Raw genomic sequence first — 25,184 nt, forward strand, 5'->3', positions numbered from 1 at the left:
TACAGTGTGCAAATGATAGGACACGCAGATAAAATTCAGTTTGTAATCACTTCTTTGCTATTCAGTGCTATTAAACACGCAGATATACGCATTAGCCAATTATAAGTACTTTACCCGAAAGATTTAATATTGGACTGCTAAACATACTGAAAATGTAGGCCTAACACTTAGTTATGCACATAATGTGCGGAAGATGATTATAGGTTTTAACTTCTTATAAGATAGTAATATATATATATTTTTTCTCAGTCCTGGGATATCAAACAAAAAGATTTGAAGAAAACTGAACAGATTTGTTGCATACCACAGATTACCACCAACTTTCATGCATCTGCAGGACTCAACATTTTCTCTGAAATACAGAAGATACAACAATATTGTTAAATGTAAGAACCTCTTCCTATAGGTCTCAATGTCCAATTTTCCTGAAACTCTCACTCATATGTTCTACTAATATTGCTGCATTCACTCAATCCACATGTATACGAAGGTGGACTTGTCCTTTTATGATTTTTCATCAATTTCATGTTGTACACGTGAATTGCTTCGTGTCACCTTGCTTGTTCGCTTGTCTCTTCTGCATTATTCGTGCAGCTTATGCTGAAGAAGATGAGACATACGAACTGTTCATCTTGTGTGGGGATTATGTTGGTAAGTGGGCCACTATATAAAGTTTGTACATTGATCCTACGCGGAAGCACTCAAAACGTGGTAGTGTACATAACGCGCCATAACGCCATTGCTGCCGTTTTGTTTGTTCACATTTTACTCATTGTAACATCCATACAGCTCCCACTCGAACATCGAGTGGCTTTGTAGTGCGCAAGGATCAAAGCTTCTCTGGATTTCACGACACGCCAAACAGCACAAGCTATAATAAACAGTCGCGGGTAATCCCCGCACTTCCGTAAACTAATTGTACAATACAGTATAACATTGCGCTGTCACTTGCCGTATTGCAGCGCGCACACATTATCGTACACATCCAACTTATGTGCGCAGCACAATATTTTGTACACGTGGTATGTCTACAAACGGAGCATCTTTCTCGCCACATATAACCGGGACTCTCGAAGACGGGTAGGTTTATTCCTCACATAAATAGGTCGGCTCATCACTGCTCTGCCGGGTTGCCTCATTGCAAACACAGGTGGAGAAAAGGAATACTCTAAAAGCTCAACTTGTTGCCCTGACTGTCTGGCTAGGAAGCCTGATGATCGGTTCCCCTGATTTTGAGGTAGGTATAGCAACACCTTTCAGTTTATTCTATTCATGTATTTTTTTAGGGCAGCTATATTTTGTAGAGAGGAATACATCATGTAAACACATGGATTCGGAAATGTAGGATTATTGGTAAGGACATATTTCCACATGCCGTTTAAAATTCATCATTTAAAGTTTTGTGAGAGGTGCATTCTTTGCTGGAATCGAGGGTTTCAACAAGAAGTGATGGGACAACAGTTACTGTTCGACGACGCTTATAAGAAAGTGTATTATGTATTACCTGGTATTTTTTTTTTTTCAAATCATAGGCCTATCGCTATGTAATGCTTTATAACATCATACAGAAAGAAAAGTCCTGTATCATTGAAAAGCTCACATGCTAGAAAACAACAACAGCAAAAATCATCAAGCCAAAATGAAGGCAACAATTATTAATCTAACCTTATCATCTTGTCGCTGGAGAAGAAAATGAAAACCACCGGCCGTCGACCAGTACGATGGTGTGCAACGAATTTAATACGCTTCACTGCTAGTAATTTCTAGATACAAGGTCGCATTAGTTGTGTCTGATCTTCAGCTTGTTACATTTTCTCTCAAACTCTTCTGTTACGATTGTTTCTTTTGTTATTATTACTCTTTTGCATTCATTGGGATATCAAAATACTGTCCCCATTAAATTTCATGGCTTATGTCATCTGCCACGCAGCACTCATTACAGAGAGAATTTAGGACCTCATTCTGATTTAATTCACAAACACGTAAATTTTGTCCGAATTGTCTTTGTAGCGTAGGCCTAGTGTTCTTTCATTACACGGCCACGAGCACTAGGTGCCATTGCGAAATCCCAGAGATTTTTCTCTATTGGGGAAAATCTCTTTGCGAAATCCCCACACAGCTGTATCGGGATTGCGCAAACACAACGCTTGACGCACAGAGTGCGTATCGCTATCGCGCTCTTCGACAGGGAAAACAAAAAATTAACGCAGTTCCGGAGTATAGACTATACGCAAGCTGCGGACTGTCTCTATCTTTTTCCTTCTCAATACTCGCAGTACATTACAGACTGAAATATATTTGTGTATTTCCTCCAGGTGTGCGTCGAGAGTAACTGTCTAGCAATACGCAAATGATAACTCACTGAAAAGTTAGAAGTCATAAATCGATGCAAGCTCTTGATAGGATACGTCTGTCATAGTGCGTGGTCATAAATAAATGTAGCATTTGCATGTAACATCGTGTTACATGTATATCAAATGGGTTAGTCAAATACCGGTTAGTGATTGGCTAAACACAGTCACGTACGTGTGATGGAGGCACATTGGTTATGTTCGCCATGGGCAGAACATTAAGATTTTTTGTAATGTTCTCCCATGGGAAAACATTTTCACGTATTCATTTCAGTAAATGGGAAAATTTGAGAGTATAAAGACAAGTATGGAAGGACCCGGAGTCAGATGTCCACGGGGAAGGGGGAAGGGATGGGAAGGGTAGTTGGGAGGGGAGGAGGTATGTATAGGAAGAATGGTTTGATGGGGGTTTGGTTTATAATCGCGGGGTAGGGGGTAATAAAAGGGGAATATCGATTCCATTTTTGTGTGTGTATAGATCGATGGCGTGTCAAGTTTTTTTTTTTTTTTAATGAATGTACTGTCTTGCTGAAAGTACCAGCTCGATTTGATTTTAACGAAAGTAAGTGAGCAGTGTATATTGGTTTTTTTTTTTTTTTTCTGGTGCATTGTATATTCTTTACGAATGTACTGTTTTGCTGAAAGTACAGCTTAGCTTGATTTCACTATAATTGTGTTATGCTGAATCGTGGATTTTGTATAATATTTGATTTGAGTTGTCATGAATTTGTGTTGAATATGGAATCAATAAAAGGTTATGGGAAAAAAATACTCGTAACAGATGATGGTACTAGTATTTGACTAACCAATATAATAATAGATGATGACTTTTGTTGTCGGGAACATGTACCAAACGTTACACCCTCAGGGTTTGAAATGTTATTTCGGGAGGTTAAATGTCCCTCGACTTCGTCTCGGGACTTATAACCTCCCTCAATAGCATTTCAAACCCTTTGGGTGGAACATTCGGTATGTTCCCTCCCCCGCCAGTCATCATCAATGGGTTAGTTAAATACCGGTTAGTGATTGGCTAAACACAGTCAGGTGATGGAGGCACATTGCACGTTAGCCCATGGGCAGAATATTTTTGTAATGTTCTCCCATGGGAAAACATTTTCACGTAACAAATGACAAACAATACCAAACGATTGAACGATCATATTTTTCACGCAATCGACAGGATAAATTTGCCTATTCCATATTATGTGAAAAAAGCAGATGACCGATTATTGTAATGTGTACGAAAGTGTGATTATCTTTAACAAAGAGGTAAATTCTAACCTCTTTGGATTTGAAGGACCCGTGCACAGTGAATTTGGCTCTGCGCGAGCGATCGAGTGCGTTGTGCTGGTGGTTGACGTTGCGAGCGTGGCTTGGTATTTGACTAACCCATATATTACTTATAACAGATGATGACTTTTGTTGTCGGGAACATGTATCAAACGTTCCACCCTCAGGGTTTGAAATGCTATTTCCATGATTTCTGGAGGCTATAAGTCCCTCGACTTCGTCTCGGGACTTACAGTATAACCTCCCTCAATAGCATTTCAAAACCTTCGGGTGGAACATTCGGTATGTTTCCTCCCCAGCCAGTCATCATCTATTATGGTGGATTTCCACTGCTGATTAGATCTACTCGCTCAAGCCAATCATTTTGGACAGGTTGGGCTATCTCCTTGGCAAGGGTGATCGGGGTCGATCTAAACTTTAGTACATTTACCTTGATCGGCATTGGTCTGGCTTCCTACACGGTATGTTTTTTTTTTTTTTTTTTTTACTGTTAGAAGATTAAAAAAAAAAGGAAACAAAAAGAAGCACATGTCAAGATATGACGACAGAGCAAGTGCTATAGACATATCCCAGCCATTTTCTTCGTTTTTCTCCAGTTGCTTCCGATTCTGTTATTTCAAAGATAATAAACTCTGTAAACATGAAAAAATAACCCAAAACTAATTTAATAAATAACTCCTATAAAGGTATTTTCCCTCATAACCGTTTGTTACAACGTTGCGCAAGACAGTTCTTTTCTTGATTAATATACTCCTGTCTTCATTCTGGTGAAATGGGTGAAATCCATAGGAATAGGATGTGATGTGCAGGCCTAGATGAGATTGCCCATTCGGAAAAAATGATTCAAATTGATATTAGGATGTACAAGTAGGCTACGATACTTTGTAGTAGAGTCTATGGCTAAACTACGTTGTCAACATGAAGATCTCGAAGCAGCTTGACGAACGTATATAATTTCGTCGTCAAACTTACTTGTAGCCTACCTCCAACTAAACAGAAGTGTAACAACGGGAGATGCAAGGATAGCATTGTGTGCCAGCGCCGTCTCTTTACACCAGTGCTTGCTGTAAACACACACACACTCACACACACACACACACACACACACACACACAATCTGTCTCCAGATTTCTCATACTCCGAAAGGGGTCGCTAGAAATTGTTCAAATAAACAGGCGCGGTGGAGCACCCCAATTTGCATCTCATTATCGCCCAGTTCTATTTGAATTTCCAACGGGCATCCACGGCTGCCCGAAACTGTGTGCATGAAAAAGTCAAATCTTTACCTTCTCCTTGTGCCGCTATGCGTGCCGCTAGTAAACTCAAACTTCCCACACTATCTAAGTTTTTAAAAACCTTCCTTTTAAGGAAAAAATTATGAATTTGCTGCACTAGAACTTGAGATATTAAAGCGTTTTGAAAATCACCTCTCGCAAAACATGCTCTCTGTTTTTTTCCGACTGGACTATGGCCGGGCTCCAATGTGTCCGAAATTGGCAACATAAGTTCATCAGGCCTCAATCCATATATGGTGAAAGTTTTCGCTTGGTTCCACCTGTACCTTCTGAGAAATCAACTGGTTTCTACAGGGTTTGGAATAGAAAATTGTAGTCAGCGAAACAATTGAAAATGACGTCATTTCTTTTCCCGTAATATTGGGCATGCGTGGTACGCGAGATTCAGGATTTCGTGCTCATTGTTGGTTTGCATGTGACGCAGTCAATTTTGCTGAGTGTGTTGTGTTGTGTGTGCTGTGACATGCAACGCTACAGTGACGTGATTATATATACATGGGACCGACCTGTACGCTTTGCGTTCGTGTCATTTTTGACATCACCTTCTGTTTTTTCCGACACAACCATGGCCGGGATTATTACGGTATGAAATTTAAAATGCACGCAGATAAATAAATTTCGGTGTACTTTGTTCGAATGGCGCTTTGGTTCCGCAATCACACTTCGAGAATTTTAGGATGATTTTCGAGGCATATTTTTGGTAATTTTGCTCGCCAGGTTTTCGCTAAAATTTCACATTTTATCATTGTTAAATCCTTTTATATGTTATATGTGCATATTCGGACATGTTTTCAAGTTCAAACTAACTCAATTTTAATCCGAAAATAGGTTTCCTTAAATTGTTATTAGCTTGAGAAGTTGTTTACTTTTTCTCAACTACGCGAGTACATGTTGTTTACTTTATGCAAATGAGGCTCGGCTGCCGATGGATTTCTGCGAGATAATTGGGGGGCTCCACCGCGCCTGTAAACTTCAAACTCAACGTGGTCATTCAGTGATAGTCCTATTCCCGATTCAGGCATCATGATTTATCACCACTGTATGAGGGCATCATAAAATAAAACACCGCCACTGACATCGACATCAGCTTCACTTACCGAGGTCAGATCCCGGCAAGGGTGTACTCATATCTTCCAAGTTCGTCTCATAAATGCCACTAATGAGCATTACACTGTTTAGTGCTTTATAGAAAATAACCTGACCTGTGACTGAAATATTCGCTAACACGAAAGCAAGGCAATTTTAATCATCTGATTACTTGTCTCGAAGTCAGTATCGTACAAACACACAAAATGGCAACATCTTACTCTGTTAATATTTAGATCCAAGTATCATAGGTCTAGACCTATATATCAAAGTGGCTTCCCTTGATGCGATTCGTGGTGTAAGGTATAAACAAGCCACAGTCCTCTTGTGCATTGAGTAATTTTGGACTTCAATCATTGATGGGATCATCAAAGCTTCGTATCTTCGGCTTATGTGCGGACCAAGCCAGTCGCGGGGAGTCCCCCTTGTTGTTATTGAGGTTGTCTTGTCTTGTCAGTACTGCACTGCTGGGCTATAAACGTGCCCCCCCCCCCCTCTCTCTCTCTCTCTCTCTCCCCGATCCCTTTGGCCCAATTTGCTCACTTGATCAGACCTTCACAGTCACATCGTCAACATAAACACGTACGTTTTTACACGTACACCGCCACACATCAAAGTCTAACTACAATACCCTGGCCCGCCCTGTCCTAAACAATATCACTATCAGACACCTCTGCTGGCTGATGGATGGCCCGTTACCCACTGCCAGTGCGTGCTGATAGTGTGTACAGGGCTACTGAAAAGTTTCGCGGGCAGAAAGGGACTGGAATCATGAGAGGTCCTATCCTCGGAACATCAGATCTCATGGCGTGGTAGGCAATACAAATAGTACTAGTAGTAGATCTTTACATGTGCTAGAGTCTAGTCTACATCGGTTTATCAACGCGTCGTACGGGTTGCCCCATTTGCGGGGAAAAGAACACCGGTACCTTTTTACAACTGCGGTTGTTGTGACTGGTTCGTTTCGTCATACATCGTCCTGTTATTCATTCAGGTAGGTTGTAGCACAGCATCCTTTCTATTTATACTCTAGGCCTAACTGTACTTGGTATTTCCCTAACTCTGTCATCACATCACCTACCTGAGCATCATATTTTTGAGGTACCGGGTAGAGACGGTTCATGCAAAAGAGATTCAAAAGGTAATCTAAATATAAACCCCTATAGAGGGTAGCTAAGTCTTTTTTCTTTTTTTTTTGTTCAGTCCAACGATATTCCGTAGACTCTAATGTAATCTACATTTCTATGTGGTTCGGCCACAATAGTACTCAGTCTCACTCTCAGTTAGTTTCTTGTGCATACATAATCCCATAGATTTATGTAGCCCTTTGATACATTACAAAAGATTAGGGCCTATGAAGGCAAGCATGGTGATCACTAAAGCACGAAATGTTATTATTGCAAATACCATGCGACGACATTGCTTATGTAATTTACAATTACAAAGAATAATTGTTATCATGTCGCCCCAAGCTGGAATCAGTCTACCCCTACATACTTGGCCCTACGTATTACTAGGCCTATAGTATCTCCTTGGTACTAAGTAGGGGATTTCACCACCTGCGGCATTTTTTTTTCCCCTGAAGGCGCTGTCCTGTACCGTAGAAGCGTTACTAAGTACAGGTACCGGTATTTAGCAACCGCCAAAATTGCCGCAGTACTGGTAATTAAAGCGGTTAATACCAGTTCGTTAAGATGGACTTCAGTCAGGTTTCCAACGTTTTTTTTTTTTTTTTTTTTTTGGCGATTACTGTTTGAGATGAATAATGACTCGATGAGAAATCTCTAATGAAATATTAAAGAACATACAATTTTAAGAGGAATTCAAAGTTTATTTGACGATAATCGGTTTTGAAACGGCTGAGATATCCAAAACAAAGCGATCCAAAAGGTGGGACTCAACCTTCTATTCGGGTCGCTTTGTTCTACTTCGTTTTTGTTTTATGTAATTATTGTACAGACCTGGTAGATACGCTGATTGAGTTAATCAGGGGTTGCAAGTCATTATTTAACCTTAATGTTCAGGGATGATTTAATTTGCTATTTAAAGAAGGATGGATATTATGTCATCGATTATGCCCCTTTTCCCATTTCCTACACCCAAATTCCTTTAATTCCAAGACTCCTCCTTTAAAGAAACACTCCAGCAGTGGTTTATTTGGCCTCCATAATCTGCCCTTCTGGAGGCTCTGTTTTACGTTACTACAGGAGCTATAGCTTCATTTGACCCCCACATTCCACTGTGTTGACATACACAAAACAGAGGGTACATTACTAGTACACTGTATTGTTGAATTCACAAACCAGGGACGTGGAAGCACCTCCCTGCACAAATTCTTATGACAGTGGTGAAGAAATTCCCCCACCCAGTTACGGACGGGCTGATTTTGCAACAACACGCATTTCCATGGTGGCTCTGAAGTACGCTCGACGACAGGTCATGTGCGCCGTGAATTTTGTGACCAGGTCGCGAAATTCGCGATTTGGGACGCCAAGTCCAAGTTCGTGACGCACTCGGGACGCGAATTTCGTGACCCGAGACACAAACTTGGCGACCGGGGACACGAATTTGGCGACCGGGGACGCAAAATTCGCGTCCAGTGTGGTTGATCACGAAATTCGCGACTTTGGGTCGCGAAGTTTGCGACCACAGGACGCGAATTTTGCGTCCCCGGTCGCCAAGTTCGTGTCCCGGGTCGTGAAATTCGCGTCCCGAGTCACGAACTTGGCGTCCCAAATCGTGTACTTAGTATTTCGCGACCTGGTCGCAAAATCACGGCGCACATGACCTGTTGTCGAACGTACTTCAGGGCCACCATACATTTCCCATGGACCCTTGCCCGAGTACCCGGGTCACCCCACAGGACCGACACCCACGAGTCATACAACCCACGAGTTCGACATAGAAAACAGGTCCATGAGTCTACAGCTCACGAGTCATACAGCCCATGAGTTCGACACGAGGCAAATAAAGCCCATGAGTTCGACACTAGGTAAAAACAGCACACGAGTTCGACAAATACAACACGGGGCTTAATGTGTCGGTCTCGTGGACCTTGTTAACATAGTGTCAAACTCATGGGCTGTATGACTCGTGAGCTGTATAACTCATGGGCTGTATTACTCGTGAGCTGTATGACACGTGGGCTGTATGATTCGTGGGTGTCGTTCTCGTGACGTACACCCGTATATACTGGGGACTCGTCCATGATGATTACGTTCAGTTAAATGCAAATAAACCAAGATAGAAATTCACACTTATAATAAGAGTTAAATTAGTATACCCCTATCAACGCACGTGCTTTTTTATTCTGGTTCAGCCAGCCCACTTGCCACTTGGCAGAGACTGAATACGAGGACAGCCTAACAAGAAATCGAAATCTACGAGTCCCCCCAGCCCATGAGTTCGACATTAGGTAAATGTACAGTCCACGAGTCCGACGTTATGTGTCGGTCTGGTGGGCCTTGTTTGCTTTGTGACGAACTCGTGGGCTGTATAACCCGTGGGCTGTATGACTTGTTGGCTGTATGACTTTGTGTAACTCGTAGGTGTATGATTCGTTATTGGTGTCGGTCTCGTGACGTGCACCCTTCTCATAATGGTCTTCATATTTTTCAGCTGGGCGGTGCAGCCATTTGCCTGAACTGGGTTCAAGTCGTGTTACATCATGGATACTGTAACAAAATTGGGTTTGCCCCAAGTCAATGGTCAACAGAGGGCGGTTGATACACACCCTTAAATGTGTCCAATATACACAAGAGTACATTTAACACAAGTTACCCAACTCAAGTTCACCTGCTCAAGTGCATGCACCTCGAGCCTTTGTCTGAATGCACTGAGGCATGTCCAGTGGACATTGGCTGTCAGTGACCAAGCCCCGAGGGGATATAAAAGGGGGTGCATGCGCTGGGAAGGGGAGTTAGAGATGCAGTTTTCTTGCAGTGTTTGTGCAGCAGTTTCTTGCAGAGTTTTTGCAGTTACTTTTTAGTTCGATGCAGTTGGAGTGGAGTTTCAATTTGGAGTTGCAGTTCTAGAGTTTGTTTTTTTAGTATGAGATAGCCCAGCAGTTCAGTTCATATAGTTTCTAGTTGTTCAGTCAGTTAAGTTATGAGTCTGTGTCATTAGTAGCCCATTGGGAATTTGCCTGTGTTGTAAACTACATTCATCAGGACGGAGCCGACTTGGTCTTCGTGAATAAAAGACAACTTTGAACGGTACGTATCCTCTTGGATAACTTGCATTTTTATACCATTGTACATCATATAGTTTGTGATGATGTCATTATGCTCGAGTGTGAAGTGTGAAGTGCGATGTTGGTAGATGGATGCTGGATGCAGTGAGTGCGAGATGTTGACATGCCATATACCATATACTTTGGCGGAACTCTTGCCAATGTGCACTACAGGTGTGTGTGTGTGTGACCAATAGAAACATGACCGCTCGGATGTTGGGGAACAAAGGAGCAAGGAATGAGTAAGACTCCAGAGCCTTGTATACAAACAAGCCCCGACATAAAGAACAGCACACAAAGAAAAGACACACACCAAACCCAAACTTCCTAACCACCTACCTAAACAAAAAAGAATCGTCACATTGGTGGCAGCGGTGGGATAATGGCATGTTAACAATAGACTCCCACACCAGCAGAAGTTTACAGCTTCATGCACACTATAGCACTATAAGCAGCTCAGTTTTTGAGCACCAGTACAGTAGCTCTGCCAAATACCAGTATAAAGGGCCTATATGTGCAGATCTAAAGGAAGTTCAAAAAGAGTGCTTTGGATGCAAAGCAGATGGCTCTCAATGATGCAATATAGATCTGTGTGGCCAGTAGAATTTGGCAGACAAGAGAAGTAGAATGTACAGAAAACACTAATGTTGCATAAAGTGACACAGAAAAACCCAGTGCTCGTGAGCAGTGCTCGTGAGCAAATAGCAAACAGTGCTCGTGAGCAACGCTTGTGAGCAAATAGCAAACAGTGCTCGTGAGCAACGCTTGTGAGCAATTAGTAAACAGTGCTCGTGAGCAATGCTTGTGAGCAATTAGCAAACAGTGCTCATTACAAATTAGCAAACAGTGCTCATGAGCTGTGCTCATTACAAAGTAGCAAACAGTGCTCATGAGCAGATAAAGAGAAACAGAGCTTGTGAGATATGAATGAGATGAGCAATTTATGGGTAGATACACCATATATTTGCAAAGCCTATCTTGTAATACAATACTTATTATTGTTTGCGAAGATTACTCTGTTCTATGTATATCACAACACTGGTCGAAAGCAATGTATACCATTACCAAGGTACAACAGTTTCTGACTATGAATGATTAGACTACATTGTACCTATTATGGCTCAAAGTAGAAGCATATTATGAATCGCTCTGAACTGATGCCTGAAGAATCTGAAGAACCAAGTAAGCTTGCATCATAACAGAGTATAGCTATATATAATTATGTTCTATTCATCAGAAATATACTAGTATGCAAGCTCATAAACATTAATGAGTCAAGTATACATAGACACAAGCATCTGAATACTACATAGAATATATGTAGATGGCTATGAGAATATTTCATTGCTTATGATACCCATGCATGTGCTTACCTCCCTTGCATAGTTACCTGCACATATAGTCCTGTTGATATTTTATGAGAATGTATATGTTGTATATGTCTACTGGGTTATGAAAACTATTCTATCTTGGAGTTATTATTGTACATTGATGCATTTGTACGTAGAACAATAGCCTAGTACAGGATTAACCTCTAAACTTCAACTTTGTCTACTGAGAGAGAAAAAAAAAAGAATAATGGATTCTCCTGGGGTAAGGGAGATGGAGTTAGAAAGGGAACTGGTGAAATTGAGGGAGGCATTAAATCGATCAAGGATGGAAAAAGAATTGTTGGAATGGGAAAAGTCCCACACAACAGAGTCTCCATCAAGGATTGAACAGAACAGAAATGCCAAGAACCCTCTGCCAAGAAACAGTCCCACAGAAACTCCTTCCCCCAGACCTGAAAGACAAGGTGAAATTTTCCAAGAGGTAGATTCTGAAGTGAGGTTCAAGTTGCCACAGGCAGCAAAGACATATAATGATAGAGACTATGCAACAGTCGAACGTACATTGCAGGTGAATAGAAATCGCTTCCTCCAAGACACAGAATATATGTCAACCCCAGTAGCACCCACGGTGGTGAATCCAGAACGAAATGCTGGAGACAGAATGTACAGGGAAGATGCATTCATTCCGAAGCAAGGCACAGGGATAGGAAATGACTATCCACACTACACCAAAGCCGGTGGTGAACCACCTTATACACATACCAGAGTGCAGCATGTCAAACGTGAACGACCAATTTTGATACCAGACAGGTATAATGGCCAGACAGCATGGGAAGAATATGCGCAACACTTTGATGCATGCAGACAAGTAAATGGTTGGGATGATCACCAAGCCGCAATATTCCTCAATGCCAGTTTACAAGGCAGTGCCTTGAGAACAATAAGTGATGTCAGCCCAAGATTAAGGGACTCTTACAGTGAGATGAGACAATTGCTGGCCCAACGGTTTGGCACTAGCCATCAAGCCGAAAATTTCTTGGCAGAATTACGGCACAGAAGGCAAGCCCCAAAAGAGTCTATCCAAGAGTTAGGCCAAGCCATCCATGAATTGTCGATTAAAGCCTACCCTGATATTCCTGCCCATTCCAGAGATAGGCTGGAAAGAAACCATTTTATTGACGCAATTGAGAGTCAGACAATCAGGGAAGGCATATACAGGGCTCGGCCAATATCACTAAATGAGGCAATTAGGGCAGCCTTAGAAACTGACAACTTTGAGAGGATCGAGACACAACGACGACACGAGCGTCAAATAGCGAAACCTCGCTTCATTCGTGCAGCAGACCACGATAATGAAGATCGTATGCAACGAATGGAAGCACTATTGGCTCAGCAGTCGAGACAGATGGCTTCACTCACAGAAATTCTGGAAAAACAGAAAAGAGAGCAGAAGTCACCAATCCCTAAGACCGATAACCGCACAGACAAGAATAAGTGCTATAACTGTGGGAAAGTGGGTCATTATGCTAAACAGTGTCATTCCAAAAAGAGCAACACAAATGCTCCTAAGGGGAAGGGAAACGACACTCAGCCCACCGGAGGGTCCACGGAGAGGCTGCGACAAGGCCAGGACCCCCAGAACCCACCATCGCAAAACCAGCGATAGACCAAAGACTTGTTCACATTACAGCCCTAAGGAATGAACCTCAGCAGGGCCTGTATGTACAGGGCAAAATTAGGTCACTAGATTGCTCCTTCCTCATTGACACAGGGTCAACTGACACCATCATAAGTTCAAGCACATACTATAGCATCAGGAGTGAACAAAGGCCAACATTAGAGAATTCCGATTTGATCATTCGGCAGGTTGATGGGACACCACTGTCTATACTTGGTGTAGCCTGGGTAGAAATCCAGATAGGAAAGACCACACAAACAGTGAAAGCAATTTTTGCAGACATCAATTGCCATGGAATTTTGGGGATGGATTATCTCCTCCAAACGCAAGGTAGCCTAGACCTCAGAACTCTAACACTCAACATCAATGGTGAGCAAATTCAGTGCACAAGCAAATCAGGCAGACAGTTTAATGCCAGAGTTGTGGTAGCTGAAACCACAACTATTCCTCCCGGACATGAGGCCATTGTCCAAGCATATGTTGCAAAAAGAGAGGACCATATGCAAGGCCCAGCCCTAGTTGAATCTATAGAGGGAGGAGGTGAACTGGGAGAGAAAGGACTCGTGCTAGGCAGAGTGCTTGTAAAAGCAGAAGACGAGGTTATCCCAGTACGTGTATTGAATCCTGGCAACCAAAAATTGATCCTGAAAGAAGGCACCACAGTTGGCATGATGACTCCTGTCAGTATTACCAAGAACAAAAGCAAACCAAATAAACCAGGTAATGAGATACCTCAACATCTGACAGACTTATATCACAAAAGCATACAGAACATAGACCCTGAATTCCATGAGGACATAAAAGCCTGTCTGATAGAATACCAAGATATATTCTCTCGAGACAGCAATGACATTGGGAAAACAGATATCGTCCAGCATGGTATCAACACAGGAGATGCTACACCCATCAAAGAAAAACCAAGAAGACAACCTGTTTGTAACCAGGAGGAAATTAAGCGTCAAGTAAAGGAACTAGAAGAGCGTGGGGTCATTGAACCATCAGACAGCCCATGGGCTGCTAATGTGGTCCTGGTAAAGAAAAAGGATGGCTCGAAGCGTCTTTGCATTGACTACCGTGGGTTGAATGCGGTAACAATAAAAGATGCATACCCAATACCCCGCATAGACGATACACTAGACGCACTAGGAGGAGCAAAATGGTTCTCCACCCTTGACCTTTCCTCAGGTTATTGGCAGGTTGCCTTAGATGAGGATGCCAAAAACAAGTCTGCCTTTGTGGTGAGGAATGGGCTGTATCAATGGAAGGTTATGCCTTTTGGCCTAACGAATGCCCCAGCCACATTCGAAAGACTAATGGAAAAGGTGATGAAGGGCCTACAATGGGAAATCCTCTTGATATACCTTGATGACGTAATAGTCTATGGTAAGACTGTGCAAGAGGAGATTGAGAGGCTCCGAACCACTTTTTCTAGGTTGCGAGCAGCCAACTTGAAACTCAAACCAAGCAAGTGCCACTTGTTCCAGACATCCGTCCTCTATCTGGGCCACATAGTATCTGGGGAAGGGGTAACGACAGACCCCGACAAGATAAAGGCAATCAAAGAGTGGCCAACACCTCGGTGTCTGAAAGAAGTCAGAAGCTTTTTAGGCTTGGCTTCATACTACCGACGGTTTATCCGCGGATTCGCGGAGATAGCCAGCCCTCTTCATGACCTCACTTCGAAGTCAAAGAAGTTCCAATGGTCAGAGCCCTGCGAGCATGCATTTCAAGAGTTGAAGCTAAGATTGCAGAATGCTCCCATCCTGGCATACCCACTGCCAGAAGGAGAATTCATCTTAGATACGGATGCAAGCGCAGAGGCCATGGGAGCAGTTTTGTCTCAAGTGCAGGATGGGGAGGAGAAAGTCATTGCGTACTTCAGCAAGAAGTTCAGCAAACCGGAGAGAAATTACTGTGTCACGCGACGGGAATTGTTAGCTGTTGTTGTGTCCCTGAAGCAATACAAGCAGTATTTGTATGGGCGCAAAGTTAACATCCGCACAGACCATGCTTCTCTTCAGTGGTTACTGAACTTTAAGAACCCTGAAGGGCAAACTGCACGATGGCTCGAACAAATAGCCGAATACGACTTAGTAATCCAGCATAGACCTGGAAGAAAGCATGGAAATGCTGATGGCCTTTCTCGACCAAGGTGCAAGCAATGTGGAAGGGAGGATGAAGAGTCAGCCAATACATGGGAACCTGAGCCTTCTAGTATGGAAGGGAAAAATGTCAGGCGTATTGCTGCAAAACCTACCCTTGAAAATCCACAAATAAGAGACGCTCAGCTCGATGATGTCACAATTTCCTGGCTGGTAACAGCCAAGGAAAATGGAGAAGCAAAGCCAGAGTGGGAAACAATCTCTCACTTACCTGCTGCTTCCAAAACGTACTGGTCACAATGGGACCAGCTAGAAATTCACCATGGTATGCTGTGTAGGCGGTATGAATCAGACGACGGAAAGTCTCTGAGGTGGCAAATAATTTTGCCAAAGAAACTTCGGGAAGAAGTGCTTACCGAAATTCATGGCGGTCCTCTGGGAGGGCACTTAGGGGTGAAAAAGACCCTTGCCAAGGTGAAAGCTAGATTTTATTGGTCTGGTCTGACCGAAGAGGTTAGGTCCCATTTGAGAAGATGTAACTTGTGTGAGAGGAGGAAGTCACCTCCAAAGAAAAGACGGGCACCACTCCAGCAGTATCGAGTGGGGATGCCTGTCGAAAGGGTCGCCATTGATCTTCTTGGTCCATTACCAAGAAGTAAACAGGGGAACCAGTGGGTGATGGTAGTGGGAGACTACCAAACCAAGTGGATGGAGGCATATGCCATCCCAGATGCCCGTGCCTCCACCGTAGCCCAGAAGCTGGTTGAAGAGTTTGTGTGCAGATATGGCGTCCCATGTGAGTTACATTCAGACCAGGGAACCAATTTCGAGTCTGAGCTCTTTGCTGAAATGTGCAAACTCCTTGGCATCAAGAAAACTAGAACCACGGCCTATAATCCCAAATCAGACGGACTTGTTGAAAGATTCAACAGAACTCTGATGAATACAGTAGCCTTGCTAATTGAAGAAGACTCGGATGAACGAGACTGGAATGAGCTTCTCCCATACGCGACAAGTGCCTACAGGAGCACGCCACAAGAGACGACAGGAGAGACACCCAACATGATGATGCTGGGTAGGGAAGTTCGCCTCCCTGTCGAGCTCACTATGCCCACTATTCCAGTGGAGCAGGAGGGGAGTGGTGACTTTGCACAGAATCTTCGAGATAAAATGCAAACAGCTCATGAAAGAGCAGAAAAAGTCACCAAAAAGAGAGCCCACAAACAAAAGAAATTGTATGACCGGCGAAGCAGTGATGCAAGCCTCACAGTCAATCAATTTGTATGGCTCTTCGACCCCTCCAAGAAAAAGGGTATCTCACCCAAACTCCAGTTGCGATGGAAGGGACCATATCTCATTATCAGCAAATTGTCTGATGTGACATTTCGGATCCAAACTACTCCCAGATCCAAACCCATAGTAGTTCATTGCGATCGCCTAAAGCCATATCAGGGGGAAAAATTACAGACTTGGGCATGGCAGAAACCATCTCATCCCATCATTGAAAATGAAGGGGAAGAGGATGAGGAGGAGATCCTCAATGAAGAGATGAATAGAAATTCTAATGAACAGACTTCTGAGTCAGAAGGAGAAGCAGACCAGCATCCCCTCTCTTCTCCAACAAATGACTCGAGACATAGATCGGAAGAGAATGAAAGTGATGATGATAGAATAGATCATCGAAATAGGAGGTATCCAGGGAGGAACCGCCACCCTCCCAAATATTTGTCGAACTTCACAACATAATGCACATATTCATATATAGCCAAATTTATTAATGTTGTGATTTCTTTTTTTTTTTATATATGTTGATTACACAGAATATGGCGGACCAACTTTCCATCCGAAAATCCAATGTGTGCCGAATTTGCGACGCAGGGTTCCAAAGGAGGTCCAGGCTGTTCGAACACCTCCAAGAAGCACATAACATTGGCACTCCGAGGAACTACCAGTGCAGGAGGTGCCCATACGAGACCAACCGTTCCAATAACCTCAACCGCCACATCCGCCTCAAACATGAAGGGCATCAGCGAGATTCACAAACTTGGTCTCGGCCCAGATCCAGATCCCCACTACGCCATAATGCCGGAAAGCCTGTGACAGAACCAAGGCAGGTTATCAGGAAGTCAGAAAGTCCGATTAGACACCCAAAGGAAGGAAAGAATGAGGCAGCAAGCCCAGCAATTTCAATTTCATGCTCCCCAACATTTACCCCACCAAGGCCAAGTGGAAAGCCACTGGCCATGTTAAAAAGCCAAATGGCGCAGGAGTCCGACACATCAGACTCGGACTCAGAAGAGGACGAGGATGACTACAACGAAACATTTGGAAAACCCCCAACACCCGCCGAGTCCCCAGCTCCATCCCCTCCCCCTTCCCCCATCCAAAACGACCAACGCGCTGCCGAAGAAAATCCATCCCACATCCCCAAGGAGGTGGAAATCCCCACCGGAAGGGATGTTAGGAACATTCCACCTGGAAAGATCCTGGCCACCATGCAGGAGAGGAAGACGATTCAATACTTTTACAGAGGAAAAGTCATCCGACGGGCAGAAATCTTGGAGACATTCCCAGTTCTGCTGCCTGCCTCTTGGGACAAAGATGTGGATTGGCAACATGGATTAGAGAAGTATAATTCTAGTTAATAACTTTGTTTTGTTTTTGAAATATTAATGCAGGTTAAATTATTCATGGACATTATGTAAGTTTTATAATCGTGGTTTACATAGGCCCGGTACATATATTTTTTTTCTTCTTCTAGCATTGGAGAATGCTGCGAGATAGTCATTACTTTTGGAATTTGAAGAGATTTTCTAACAAATCACTCGTGTGATATTGGGTAGAATTATAAACAGGGTGAAAAGTCATTTCAGATAAGTGTAAATATCGCATGGAAATATTTACATGCACCTATTGACTTCAATATTAACTGCTTTTTGTATAATGATTTCCATGTGACATTTTTGCGATTTTCGTTTTCTTAATATGTCTTTCACTTACCTACTGTTTGTTTCATTCTCCACCCTCTCTCTTACTATTTTCACTCTTTCTTTCTTTCTTTCTTTTTCTGTTACTTTGCATGATAGAAATATACTAAGACAGTGTATTACAGTGCATTGGTTTGTTATTGAAACTTTAACTCAGCTATTATAGTGTACAGAGCTGAAGAATTTACAGATATGTAAAATTTGAAATCTACTCGGTAGATTTATGTAGATAGAATAATTATCTTATGTATTTCATCATGAAGGGAAGTGAACATGGAGGATTTTGGTTCATTTCATTTAACTGTGCTGAAATATTATATACGCATGTATACACGTGCTGCAAATGCCAAAGATGAAAAAGTGCCTTGAGGAAAATATGCCAAAGATTATTTTTCCTGCCATTTTTTTTTTTTTTGGTGAATTTTTATATGTTTATACATTATAAGCTGTAGCACCTTGTTCACAGGCAATGAAGGGATATGTTCATAAAGTTGTTTGAATGTTGTATATTGATTTCCATGAAGGAAATTTTGAATGTGTATTTGTTGTTTTCGGACATTGATGTGATAGCACACATTATACATTGCATAATTACCCTTTGTTTTGAATTTCTTTCGGCTCTCCTGTCTTACTTCCTCCTTTTTCCAATTTCACTCTGTCCTCTCCCCTTCACTTAAACTTTTTTTTTTTTTTTTTTGGCATGTTGCTCTATAGTATGCGTGATAAGCAATGGTCACACGTATGAATTTAATTATTTTCAAATTTGTTTAGTGTATAATGTGGCAAAGTGTGTCAAGTTTTGAGAATGTGGTGTAGTATTGATCATTTCTGATATGGTACAACACACAGTTTAATCAAGTAATTTGCCCAAATGGTATTATTTAAGCTATGTTTCTGTTGTGTTTTGCAGAACAAGCTGAGGTTTCAGCTAATTGTTTACGAAGATATGAATTGTTTTGATAATAGATTTATTATCTAAATTTTTTTTCCCTTCAAACACAAGATGATATGACAGTGAGGCTTTTGATATGTTCGAATATGAAGGCTGAGAAGGTTGAATATAATAGTGGATTTATATTTTGAGATGGGCCAAGTTACCAAAGTGCCATTATTTGCCACTTATATACATTGCATATTGAAATAGAGATACCCAATTTGCCATTCCGTTAATACAACTCGTGTGTGATAAGTAAGTACTGTCCGCATTTTAAAGCAATACTGGTACATAAGTGTGATGCCAAATGTAAATATGTTGGTTTAGATGCACGCATTTGTGTAGATTTAGTAGTTTGTTTGTTTTGTTTTGTATGTTTGGTTTTTGTTTAGCATTTACAATGAGTTCAACCGTTCAATTTTGTTATTTTTAGGGGAATTGTGTTAAACGAGGACGTTTAAATCTTGGAAGGGGGGCTGTGTAACAAAATTGGGTTTGCCCCAAGTCAATGGTCAACAGAGGGCGGTTGATACACACCCTTAAATGTGTCCAATATACACAAGAGTACATTTAACACAAGTTACCCAACTCAAGTTCACCTGCTCAAGTGCATGCACCTCGAGCCTTTGTCTGAATGCACTGAGGCATGTCCAGTGGACATTGGCTGTCAGTGACCAAGCCCCGAGGGGATATAAAAGGGGGTGCATGCGCTGGGAAGGGGAGTTAGAGATGCAGTTTTCTTGCAGTGTTTGTGCAGCAGTTTCTTGCAGAGTTTTTGCAGTTACTTTTTAGTTCGATGCAGTTGGAGTGGAGTTTCAATTTGGAGTTGCAGTTCTAGAGTTTGTTTTTTTAGTATGAGATAGCCCAGCAGTTCAGTTCATATAGTTTCTAGTTGTTCAGTCAGTTAAGTTATGAGTCTGTGTCATTAGTAGCCCATTGGGAATTTGCCTGTGTTGTAAACTACATTCATCAGGACGGAGCCGACTTGGTCTTCGTGAATAAAAGACAACTTTGAACGGTACGTATCCTCTTGGATAACTTGCATTTTTATACCATTGTACATCATATAGTTTGTGATGATGTCATTATGCTCGAGTGTGAAGTGTGAAGTGCGATGTTGGTAGATGGATGCTGGATGCAGTGAGTGCGAGATGTTGACATGCCATATACCATATACTTTGGCGGAACTCTTGCCAATGTGCACTACAGGTGTGTGTGTGTGTGACCAATAGAAACATGACCGCTCGGATGTTGGGGAACAAAGGAGCAAGGAATGAGTAAGACTCCAGAGCCTTGTATACAAACAAGCCCCGACATAAAGAACAGCACACAAAGAAAAGACACACACCAAACCCAAACTTCCTAACCACCTACCTAAACAAAAAAGAATCGTCACAATACCTACTACATCGACTGAACATTAACAATATTATCTCACTTTATTGTCCTATGCTACCAAAGCATACATCGCCGACCCATCGACTGTAAATATACTAAAATTACCCCGAACCATCAAAGATGTAGATTGTTATACAAAGCCAATTATGTTTGTATTATGTTATATAAATCAATAGGGAATGTCCAAAAATGATGAAAGAAGGATAGCAAAACAAAACCAAAGTAATTAAAGAAAAGAAAAGAAAAAGAAACAAACATTTATGTGTATGATCCAGGTGAAAGGTCAAAGGAAAATCTTCAACTCCGAATGTCAAATGTAGCTTGTAAATATGAGAAATACTAGTATAAGTAGGTGTGAAAAACTGAGGAAAATATGTTTGTATCTTTATTTGAACGCACTCACAGTCCTTTATGCACATTGAAGACAGAACATGTTTTATGAAGGAGCTTCATTGTTTGAAACTTTGGTTTTATTCTCTCGGGAGAAACAGGGAGGGGATCTCACCTACCTGGTGAAGAACAATCGCAGTGCACTGTATCCATAAATGAACTCCCCAGTCTGGTTTTCAGACCCATTGCTAACTGCCTTCCACAAAATGCACCCTCCGCTGTCTGTGACAAGGCTCACACAGCTCAACCGGCTAAAAAAGAAAAAAAAAATACAGGCATAATCATGGTCTGGAAGCCAGACAACGTTTTCCCCGAAAAAGAGCAAAAATCGAGCCGCAGCACCATGCCTCGAGCGGCCGAGGGGAGGGGAGGGGCAATAGGGGAGAGGGTGAAGAGAGTGAAGATGCTGGCCTTAGCAATAAAAGCAGAACGTTTCACAGCTCGTGCTCGTGTGTGCAACCATCTCACATTCAATGTACAGTACATGTATTATATCTGTGGTCTTCAAAACAGGAGGGTCCGCACCTGCTGCGTGAACAACTCTCGATGAACGATTTCCTTTTGAGGATATTGAACTGATTGCACAGTACTAAATGAGCCTACTATTTTCTGCATTTGGAACATTCTTTCCCCTTGTACATCGGCAGTATTACTTTGTCTGGGATATAGTAAATGTCTGAGTGTTATTTGGTGAAAAGTCACGATGCCAAGAGCACATGGTACGCAGTGGACATCAGAGCGCAGCAGGCGCAGGCGTTTGAGGAGGAAAACAGTCACCTGTGGTGGTGGCCAGAGTTCCCATGAGTGCTTGGGATGTGCTCCGATGCTGTCAAGGAGAGCGGTGGGCCAAAAAACCAAAAGAAAACGGCCATCGCCGACAGCTTCGGCTGCCATTCACAAGACATCTACCGACACAACTCCTTCTTCAGAAGGGACGTCGTCGTCGCCGACTTCACTTCCCATCCCCACGGCGTCACCAGGTGACGGCGGAATAAATAATCAAGATCAACCGGGTGAGTCTTGCTTGACTCCGGGGTCGGGTCTTCGGTGACTAAAAGTGCATCTAAACTCCATGACAATCCTAATGGTAGGAATCGTTTTGTAATGAGCAACAGAATGTTGAAGACCAACCTCCTCTCGATCGTTTGCAAATACGCGAGTGGCCGCAAGTATTCAATGAGTTGGGCCTATTGTATTGTATTAAAGTACACGTATTCCGGTTGGGGAGAGTGTAAATATTCATCCATGTGAAACCATGTGGTCTGCAATGTAGAATATGCGCGGATTTGATAGATATGCACACAAACAGTGTATATATACCGCGTATTGAAATACTGTGCTGCGTACTTTCAATAGGTAAGGTACCAGGTACATATACATATTGTTGTGTCGAGTGTCGAGCTGGTGCATGCTGTTTCTATAGGTGCTCGATTTAGTCGAAAATCAATTTTGTACCTATGTACTATAAGCACCTCAAAAGTCCCTGCTATTAAAAATTAAGTGTATCACGTATAAGCACTCTGTTATCTCTCTAGGAATGTGATATCATTATTGGAAGCTTGTTTATCGCTATGTTTCTGTAAGCAATGCAATCAAATTGTTTTTCAGTTTTCACCTCAACAAAAACATTATGTTATTCTTCTATAATCATGTTAGTAAGAGCTGCGCCCATACTCTCTCGATCCTCTCTATTGATCAGCACATGGAAACATTAACATCAACGACATGGAAACATTAACAAAAGGTCACTAGCGATTTTAAATATTTGTGTCACCTCTGCGCCCGGCTGGCTTCCCGTGTGGTGAGATCCTGATAGATCGGTTTCAAGTGTGTGTTGGACTTTCATGCTCCAAAGTGACAATATGAATATACTATATCTTTGTTTATTATTCTCTTCATGATACTTCAATCCCATTCTTTTTTCATCTCATTTTCTCAGTTAACAATACCACAGAATTGTACTTTACAATGCAGTACAAAAATTATCAATAATTTCCCTATAACTGTGAAAAGGAAAAAAGAGAACTTGAATAATACCAAAAAGGCCTTGTAAAGTAAGTTCTCTTCTATACAGTTATGTATGAAATAACTGACTGAAATGTAAACATGGACAGAAAACAAACTCCCAAAACAAAACAAATGATAGATTGACCATGCGTGATTTTAACCTAAAAGGTGCCTGCATGTGTTTTCAAAAAATCTCTTAAATGAAGACGGCCTATTGCATGAACAAAATTGATATCCTAAGGTATGGTATACCGGATGAATGGAAATTGGTGACGTGCCACAATTTTGAACTAGATTTATTTGACTATAAACTTCCCGTGATATGTGGAATATATAGGAATTTCGTGTACTTATTCATTGATGTCAGTAGTAGTGCCGTGCCGACCGACCAGCTTGGGGAAAAGATATCCATAAAAGACCATGGTCAAATGCACATAGTACATTGTTCTTGAATACAATGTACTTGAATTTCCCGAGTACTGGGAATACAGTATTGAACGCGGAATCTGTTTATCGTGATGTATGTTGCTCTTTGAGCTTGTTTGTGTTAGAATTTGTTCGACACTGTCTTCGATAATGGAGATTAATACACAGTGAACTTTCACAATCCTCCAACTGGACAGCGCTTGCCGCAAAACTCGGATGTCAAAAAAGCATTTATGCTATCATGTCAACGTAGTCTGGATCGTTAAAGACCCTGATGTCACACCTTTTTGGGCAAACCTTGCGTCAATGACTTGTTTTTTCCTGCTCGGAGGTCCCCTCAGATGGCCTGACAGTAGCTAGTACGTATCTCACCCGTAGTTGCCCGGAGGTGCGCACGCAAGTCTGATTTACCCGTTGGCCGAAAGATTGGTCTGTATCTTGTCGTCGGGGACATGTTCCGCGGAGACTACGTCTAGCTTCACGAAATCCCCACTCTATAGTCTGGTTTCCAGACCCTTTGCCAACTCGACTCCTTTTACATAAATGCGCCCTCCGCGGTGACGAAGTCGCCGCCTTTGCCGAAGGCAAGCACAAATCCACCTTAAAGGGAAGATAAACCCCAAGAACAATGTGGATTGGGTGAAAGCAGCAACATTAGTAGAACACATCAGTGAAAGTTTGAAGAAAATCGGACAATCGATGCAAAAGTTATGAATTTTTAAAGTTTTGGTGTTGGAACCGCTGGATGAGGAGACTACTAGAGGTTATGACGTATGAGTGGACTACAATATCAAGAAAATATAAAGAAAATACTACAAAAATCCATTTTTCATGAAAATTACAAATTCCATCAACTTGATATTGACATATGTTAAGGGTAGCAATTATTCCCCCTGCTTTCTGAAAGCGGTTGGTCCACTGCTCTTTCATAATTCCAGAAAAGTGAATTTTTGTTGAATATCCTTTATATTTTCTTTGTATTGTTGTCCACTCATACGTCATATCCTCTAGTAGTCTCCTCATCCAGCGGTTCCAACACCAAAACTTTAAAAATTCATAACTTTTGCATCGATTGTCCGATTTTTCTCAAACTTTCACTGATGTGTTCTACTAATGTTGCTGCTTTCACTCAATCCACATTATTCTTTGGGTTTACCTTCCCTTTAACCTGCTGCAGTTTTCGACGTTGAGGGCGTCAATATCCTGATACGAGCAGAGGGTCTGGAAGCCAGTCTACCCCTCTCTAAGGAGGAGAGCCATAAAAGTAAAAAACAAACAAACAAACAAACAAACGAACACATAATCAAGAACATTTCCGGACAGACGGATTTTTCTGTCTAATTTTCCTGCAGCCAAATTTTGATCATGCTCAAAACTTGTTCTGGGTGTGTCGCGGGCTATTGCCAGCAGAGGTCCGCGCAAAACACCATTTATTACTATGCACAATGTGCGTAACATTTTTAAATGTTAACTTTTTAGTGAGATACAAACTCTCCTTTTTCAGTCAGGAGGTACTGATAACACGGAGATTTAAGAAAAACTTTTGATGGAGTTGTTCCGTACAAGATTACCACCAAGTTAATTACAGAATTTCAGCATTTCCTGTGAAATACAGCTTAAAATATCCAAACTCTATGGAAGAGCGGCTTGGAGCATAGAACATCAAAGCCAGTGAAAT

At 42.0% G+C, this 25,184-nt stretch overlaps 1 protein-coding gene across 2 annotated transcripts in view; it reads left to right on the forward strand.

Annotated features, from left to right (window-relative positions):
* The first annotated feature begins 1,136 nt into the window (after window positions 1–1,136).
* The window catches only part of LOC140237641 (uncharacterized), a 35,213-nt gene continuing 11,165 nt past the window's right edge, over window positions 1,137–25,184 (forward strand). The window contains exon 1 of one of the 2 annotated variants that reach the window (XM_072317568.1): window positions 1,137–1,237. The gene's annotated coding sequence lies outside the window, so the exon portion shown is untranslated. Of the gene's footprint in view, window positions 1,238–21,952; window positions 22,087–25,184 lie in introns of those variants that run through there. The other variant, XM_072317569.1, reaches the window with a different exon arrangement.

The sequence above is a fragment of the Diadema setosum genome, chromosome 14, assembly GCF_964275005.1.
Source record: "Diadema setosum chromosome 14, eeDiaSeto1, whole genome shotgun sequence".
NCBI classification, from domain to species: Eukaryota; Metazoa; Echinodermata; class Echinoidea; order Diadematoida; family Diadematidae; genus Diadema; species Diadema setosum.